The sequence below is a fragment of the Brassica oleracea genome, chromosome C1, assembly GCF_000695525.1.
Source record: "Brassica oleracea var. oleracea cultivar TO1000 chromosome C1, BOL, whole genome shotgun sequence".
Taxonomy (NCBI): domain Eukaryota; kingdom Viridiplantae; phylum Streptophyta; class Magnoliopsida; order Brassicales; family Brassicaceae; genus Brassica; species Brassica oleracea.
Window position 1 is genome coordinate 26,414,508 of NC_027748.1, and position 221 is coordinate 26,414,728.

Consider the following 221-nt stretch of genomic DNA (forward strand, 5'->3'; position numbering starts at 1 on the left):
CACAAAAAGAGTATTTTCTGGGATCTGCCATACTGGAAGGATCATCTACTGAGACATAATTTAGATGTCATGCATATTGAGAAGAACTTTGTTGACAACCTCATGAACACGATCATTAACGTTCAAGGTAAAACAAAGGATAATTTGAAGTCAAGACTGGATTTAGTCGATATATGTGCTCGTTCAGAACTTCATGTTGATGAGAATGGTAGGGCTCCTTT